The sequence below is a fragment of the Otolemur garnettii genome, unplaced genomic scaffold (genome assembly GCF_000181295.1).
Source record: "Otolemur garnettii isolate 467f Iridium unplaced genomic scaffold, OtoGar3 scaffold00398, whole genome shotgun sequence".
Classification (NCBI taxonomy): Eukaryota; Metazoa; Chordata; class Mammalia; order Primates; family Galagidae; genus Otolemur; species Otolemur garnettii.
The window spans coordinates 88,148-94,688 of NW_003852793.1; positions in this window are offsets into that span (position 1 = coordinate 88,148).

Below are 6,541 nucleotides of genomic sequence, written 5' to 3' on the forward strand. Positions count from 1 at the left end.
CCTTCCCATTCCCACCTTCGCCTTTTATATACAGTATATATATACGTAGTGCTATCTGGACGTGTTTCTTGCCACAGTAGTGCTCCAATGCTCATGAAGAGGCATTAGCAACTTTCTCAAATGCGGATAGATAACGATAAGCCGTGGAAGTTGAATGCAGGAAAGAAGGCGTTGCGAGTAATCAGAGCAGATCCCAGATCTAGATGGAATCCGCCCAGACCCTAAGGAAGGGGCCAGAGCACCCTTGGATTCACGTAATAAGACCCGCCAACCTGAACAAAAGCAAAGAAAGCTCTCATAAACCATCAGATGAGCCTAATCCTAAAACTTCACCCTTTAAATACACCTGTTACAAATTAGAAACCCCCCAAAAGGGAATCATATGGAAAATACTGATGCTCAGGTGCTTCAACCCTAGTTAGAGGAAAGGAGTCTGTATACCTTTCACAATGAGAAATAAATGCTCAACATCCTTTTGGAGAACTAAGGGCTATACTAGACTCCAATTTTTTACTCCAGCGAACCCGAAGAATGTACAAATTAAGAACCTCCCTAACCCAAGTTCCCTCCGCCGCCCTGCGTGTTCTTCCCCTACATCGTTCCTTTACCTCCTGGCTGAATCAAGTGTCGTGGCAGGAATTCTTAGATTAGCTGTTCCAAGACAGAGTGGAAAGAGCGGTGGGACAGAGAGACAGGAGGAGTAGCAGCAGCAGGCCTTACTGGCAGTGAATAGCAGTAGGGGACCAACGGTATTTTCAGCTGCAGCGCTGACGCCTAAAAAGGACAGCCTCCTGGATCACAGCAATGTGCTTTCAGCGCATGCGCTGCGCACATCCCCCCACCCCACCCCTCCCCCTCTCAGAATCCTTGGCAGTACCCCCCCCACACCTCCTTTCACCCCTTCACCTGTTCCCAGGTCCCTATCCCACCCTGCTTCTTCTACCTTACCTCTTCCCTTGGTCACACCAGTCTCCACCATCATCCCCCCCACCCCAGCCCATCCTTCTTTTGTCAACTCCTCTCCCACTCTTCCTAGACCACGATTCTGTTGCCAAGTTTCCCTGTTAGCTACTTTTATTCCTCTTGTTATACTTAGTGGCCTATCACCTGACCTGATTCTTGAGCTTCCCTGCGCATCTGCAGCCCTACTGGGCTTCTTACTCTTCTCCTTCTGTACCTGATGTTGCAGATCGTAAAAAATAATGCAAAAAAAGTTTTTTTTTAAAAAAGAGTATTATATCCACACAATCCTCTCCAAAGCTGAGCCAACAGAACACATTATTGATGATGACCCATGGAGAAAACCCAGAAACAGGGAACCAAAAGACCCCTTGCAGATGGAAAAATGGCAAGGGTGGGCGGCGCCTCTGACTCAAAGGAGTAGGGCACCGGCACCATATGTCGGAGGTGGTAGGTTCAAACCCAGCTCCGCCAAAAACTGAAAAAAAAAAAAAGAAAGAAAAAAAGAAAAGAAAGAAAGAAAGAAAAATGGCAAAGGTGTTCAATCCGTTTGAGGGCAAGAAGCAGTATGCCATGGATATGGAAGACTTTTCTTTCTCTTCACAACTTTAGTATTGTCTGGACTTTAAAAATACTCTTCAGTGTCTTGTACTCTTGTAAGACAAACTATAATCTTTCTAAAAGCAGAGTATGAACGTTTTAACTCAATAACTAAGAAAATGACATGAAGTTTATCTTGACCAGTTTGATGAGAGTGTTTCAAAATGTACATGAAAACAGCACACTGTACCCCATGATTGCATTAATGTACACAGTTATGCTATAAGAAATTTTAAAAAATTCTAAAAACATTTTTAAAAAATAATAATAAAAATACTCTTCAGTATCTATAGGAGACCATGCACCAAGCTTGTAGAAGCGGTCACTGGCTCTTGAGGGAGGTGCTGGGAGCCAGACCATCTCCTAGCCTTTACAAAGTTGTTTGCCTACCTGGAGACAAGCCCGCAAGCAGTTGCGGGTGTTAATGAGTTAAGAAGGGTAGCTTGTTAGCATACAGGTGTTATAGTGATGCAGCAGGGTGGGGGTCGAGCTGAGTGAGAAAGAGCAGGTAGTGATCATTAAGCACGTAGCTACTGTGTGTGGGCCCCCACACCATTGTATAATGCTTCAATAAAGGGCCATGACAGTGGTGGCTGGAGGCTCTCTCTGGAATATGAGAAGCCCTCCACTTGCAGGCATGTGTACTTTCAATCTGTGGTCCTGGCTGGTTTTATTAGCAGGTGACGGGGTGCCCACAGTGGGCACCGACAAGTGTCCTTCACTGCTAACTATAAGGCATGTTCCTGTTTTCTGTAAGAACTCAAATATTAATATTTTTGGATGTGACAGAGATAACACCAAATAATAAAAATTTCTCCTTGTTAAGTTTTTCTTTGGTGTTTGGTTCTTCTTTCCATCTAAGAAAGTCAGTTTGGAAATGTCAAAAACTGAGATCCACAGGTTCATAAATCCTAAGACCCATAAACTTGTTCATCATCATCCTCTCTAACTTGTTTTTTTTTTTTTGAGACAGTTTCACTTTGTTGCCCTAGGTAGAGTGCTGTGGCGTCACAGCTCACAGCAACGTCCAACTCCTGGGCTTAGGCGATTATTCTCTTGCCTCAGCATCCTGAGTAGCTGGGACTACAAGCACCCACTACAACGCCTGGCTATTTTTTGTTGCAATTTGGCTGGAGCAGGGTTTGAACCCGCCACCCTCAGTATATGGGGCCTGTACCCTACCCACTGAGCCACAGGCACCGCCCCACCTCTCTAACTTATTAAAAATGTTATATCAACATTATGCAGAGAAATAATGAAAGCTTATATTTTAACATAATATTCAATAAAATGTTAAACAAAAAAGTGCATATGCAGGAGGAAAAAGGAGATAAATAGAAATCTGTAGAGTCATAATGGTCTTTCCTAAATTAACATAATCATTTATTATTACAGAAAAGTTAAATATGAGAAAAGGAAATTTTACCCCAAATTCTACAACACTATTATAACAAATCTTTTCATCTCTTCCCTTTTTTGTTATAACAAAATAATTGAGATATAATTTACATATCATACAATTCACTAAATTAAAGTGTATAGTACATTCAGAGTTGTACAACCATTACTACAATCACCTTTAGAATATTTTCATCACCCCCAAAGAAACTTTATGTCCATTATTATTGTCTTAGTCTATTTTATGCTGCTATAATAAAATAGCATAGACTGTGTGGGTAATTTTAAAGAACAAAAATTTATTTCGTCTCAGTTCTGGAGAATGGAAACCCACTCCTGAAATAATGGCATTAATCCATGCAAGAGAATGGTACCCTTATGACCCAAACAACTCCTATTAAGCTCCACCTCCCAAAACCACCACATAGGGGATTAAGTTTCCAACATGTGAACTTTTGGAAACACATTCAAATATCAGCAAGCATCTTTGTGTTCTCTTCTGCTTTTTGTTCGGTTATGTAATGTTGTAACACCAAGATTTTATAGACATAATATTGTGATGCTTTCATTATTTTTCCATGTTCCTAATTACTTATCATCTTTATCATTTTTAATAAATGGAAATTTCATTTTTATTATTATAAAACAGAAGGGAGCACACAATTCTAGAAGATGAAGTTATTCATCCCTTCTACTTCTCTTTTTTATATTTATTTATTTATTTTTTGAGACAGAGTCTCAGTCTGTCACCCTGGGTAGAATGCTGTGGTGTCACAGTTCACAGCCACCTCAAACTCTTGGGCTCAAGCGATTCCCTTGCCTCAGCCTCCTGAATAGCTGGGACTACAGGCACCTGCCATAAAACTCAGCTATTTTTAGAGATAGGGTTTTGCGCTAGCTCAGGCTGGTCTCCAACCTGTGAGCTCAGGTGATCTGCCCACTTTGACCTCCCAAAGTGCTTCTACCTCTCTTTAACAACAACAACAAAAAAAAATTCCTGGGCTGGGTGCAGTGGCTCACAACTATAACCCAGCACTTCTGGAAGCCAAAGAGAAAGAATCACTCAAGGCCAGGAGTTTGAAACCAGTCTGGGGAACATAGCAAGTCCCTGTATCTACAAAAAATAAAAAAAAAAAATTAGCTGGGCTTAGTAGCATGTACCTGTAGTTCTAGTTACTCAGGAGGCTGAGGCAGGAAGATAGCTTGATCCCATGAGTTCAAGGCTTGGTGAATTATGATCATGCCACTGCACTCCAGCCTGGGCAACACAACAAGATACCATCTTTTTTTTTTTTAGAAAAAAAAAAAGGAAAGAATTAGGAAGGAAAAAGAAGAAGAACTTCCCTAATCTTCCGTTTTCCCATCGTAAGATAAATTCAAGAAAGAGATGCGGTTTGTAAATCTTGAGCCCTGTGAAATACTTGTCCTGGGCCTAGCTATTTATTTGAACTTCCTAGTTGAAAATAGTTCATCAGAAGAAGTGAGGAAAAAATTGGGAACCTCTACTCTACCCACCCATGTTAGGCTAACATTCTGAGGCTCTGTTTTTCTCCTTTCCTCTCACCTATACATTTCTTATGAGACAGGACCGCTTTTATTTTTTTATTTTTTTATTAAGTCAAATACACATAGATCATGAATACATTCATGCATATGTGGGGTACAATGTGCTGATTTTTTTAATACAATCTGATGTGGTTACATTAAACCAATCAACATAGCTTTCACCTCATTTACTTGATTATTGTGCCAAAACATCTATGTTCTACCCTTCACAGATTTGACTTGTACCCTTGTCATGTGCTCCATAGGTGTGTTCCCACCTTTTACCCTCCCTCTGTAAAACCTCCCCTGCCACTGCTTTCCCACTCCATTTCTCTCCTTCATCCTGGGCTATAGTTTTGTTCTATCTTTCATAAGAAAGTGTAAGTAAATATAAGTAGGTTTCATAGAAGTACTGAGTACATTGGATACTTTTTCCTCCATTCTGGAGACATTTTACTCTGGAGAATGTGTTCCACATCCCTCCATGTAAACATAAAAGAGGTAAAGACTTCATGTTTTTTAAGGTTGCATAGTATTCCATGGTATACATATACCACAATTTGTTAATCCATTCATGGGTTGATGGGCACTTGGGCTTCTTCCATGACTTGGCTATTATGAATTGAGCTGCAATGAATAATCTGGTGCAAATATTTTTTTTGCAAAGTGATTCTTGGTCTTTTGGATATACTCCTAGTAGAGGAATTGCAGGATCCAAAGGCAGGTCAATTTTTAGATTTCTGAGTATTCTCCAAACTTCTTTCCAAAAGGAACATACTAGCTTGCAGTCCTACCAGCAGTGCAGAAGTGTTACCTTTTCTCCACATCCATGCCAACATCTGTAGTTTTGGGGATTTTGTTATGTGGGCTACGCTTACTGGAGTTTGGTGGTATCTCAAAGTGATTTTGATTTGCATTTCTCTGATGATTAAAGAAGATGAGCATTTTTTCATGTGTCTGTATATCATGTGCCTCTCTTCTTCAAAGAAGCTTCTGTTCAGGTCTCTTGTGCATAGTGAAATGAGATCATTTGTTCTTTTCTTAATACTAAGTTTGAGTTCTCTGTGGATTCTGGTTATAGGACCTTTGTCAGAAACATAACCTGCAAATATCCTCTCCCATTCTGAGGATAGTCTGCTTGCTCTACTTACTGTGTTCTTAGCAGTGCAGAAGCTTTTTAATTTGATCAGATCTCAGTAATGTATTTTTGATATTGATTCAATTGCCCTGGGGGTCTTCCTCAAAATATTTTCTCCCAGACCACTTTCTTCAAGTGTTTCTCCTGCACTCTTTCTAAGAATATTTATGGTTTTATGTCTTACGTTTAAGTCTTTTATCCATTGAGAGTCAATTTTTGTTAGAGGTGAAAGGTGTGGGTCCAATTTCAGTCTTCTACAAGTTGCCAGCCAATTCTCCCAGCCCCATTTGTTAAATAGGGAGTTTTTCCCCCAATTTAAGTTTTTGATAGGCTTATCAAAGATCAAATGATGATAAGTTCCTGGGTTCATCTCTTGGTTCTCAATTCTATTCCATACATCTATGTCCCTATTTTTGTGCCAATACCATGCTGTTTTGATCACTATAGATTTATAGTATAATCTGAAGTCTGGTAGCATGATTCCACCTGAGTTATTATTTTTTTTTCTGAGTAATGTCTTGGCTATTTGAGGTTTTTTCTGATTCCATATAAAATGAAGTACTAGTTTTTCCAGGTCTTTAAAGTATGACAGAGGTGCTTTAATAGGAATTGCATTAAATCTGTAAATTGCTTTGGGCAGTATGGACATTTTAACAATGTTGATTCTTCAAAGCCATGAGCATGGTAACTTTTTCTGTTTGTTGACTTCTTCAGCTATTTCTTTTCTCAGAATTTCATGGTTCTTTTTATAGAGATCTTTTGCATCCTTTGTTATGTACACTTCCAGATATTTCACTTTCTTTGGCACTACTATAAAGGGAATAGAGTCCATGACTGTTTTTTCAGCTTGACTATTGTTGGTATATATGAATGCTACTGATTTGTGAGTATTGATTTTGT